Source organism: Pseudorasbora parva, chromosome 18, assembly GCF_024679245.1.
Source record: "Pseudorasbora parva isolate DD20220531a chromosome 18, ASM2467924v1, whole genome shotgun sequence".
NCBI classification, from domain to species: Eukaryota; Metazoa; Chordata; class Actinopteri; order Cypriniformes; family Gobionidae; genus Pseudorasbora; species Pseudorasbora parva.
The window spans coordinates 44223577-44224822 of record NC_090189.1 but is presented as its reverse complement, the minus strand read 5'-3'; positions in this window follow the sequence as shown (position 1 = coordinate 44224822).

The window sequence follows — 1246 nt, the reverse complement described above, 5'->3', positions numbered from 1 at the left end:
GATGTTGTAGAGTCTCTTCATTACATTAATACAGCTGAACTTCTGTCACTGAATATGTATTATGGCCTTGTGAACTTGAGGGGAAAAAAAGTGTTCAAATCAAATTTGTCACAATCTAACAGTTAAATATAACTACTCGATTAATGATCCATAAGAGAACACACTTACATTATAAGACAAATTGTTTTTGTTTTTTTTACATATTTTCCGATATATTTTTTTTAACATATTTTACATATTTTCCGATTATTTAAAGCAGCACTAGGTAACTTTTCAACCTTCATAATATATTTTTTAAGACTCTTGTGATGATAAATCGACTTACAATAGGTTGAATGACACGTCTGCCATAGCCTGATCGTTTTTAATCGTACTTTTAAACTTCGGGTTTCGGGTAGTAACCCGAGAACAAAAAGAACTACAAAATTCGACTGCTTTACGGCATATACGTCACTTCCACCAACACACACACTTCCTTACATTCGGACGTGCGAGCCCAACTTTGTTCGTCGGATAATATAGTCATGTCCGAAGCAGCACAGACAAATAAGAAAGAAAAGGTTTTGTTGGAGGAAAGCAATAAGAGGATACGAGAGAGTGATGGGATTAAAGGCAGGACGAGGATCAACATGTGACCAGCGTTTGCTCGTCGGCGTGAGCTGAAGGAGGCGTGCCCGACCGATGCTGTCCTGCTTGTTATGGTGATTACCGACCACTCAAACACTGAACTGAAGGATCATATAGATTCTGGAAAACGCTAACCAATAGACTACTATAATGACGCTGGGTTGTAAACGTGAGCATTGCGATCATTTGGCGTTTGAAAAAAATAAAACCCATGAAATGATATTCATATGACATGCTGAAGCATAAGCCACTGACTGTACCTGATGAAGACATTTCCCACGCGCCGCCAGAAGAACACCTGCATGTGAACTCCTCCTGCAGTGTTCAGGGGAACTGTTAGTGCTGCACCGACCCGCGGGACGCTTTTATGTTTTATGTTAAGTTATGTGGCCCGCACCGCACCACTGGATATATTTTTACAACCCGCCGCGCACCCGCGACCATTAAAAAGACATACGGGGTCCGCGGGTTATGAGACGACCCGCGCATCACTAGTTCAGGGCTATCAGGGCTGTCATGTCCACAAATGCACGCGCGATGGCATCCCCTGATGTAGGATGACAGATCTTACGACAGTAGTAGAGGCAAAAGTTACCCAGTGCTGCTTTAAAATTATTAT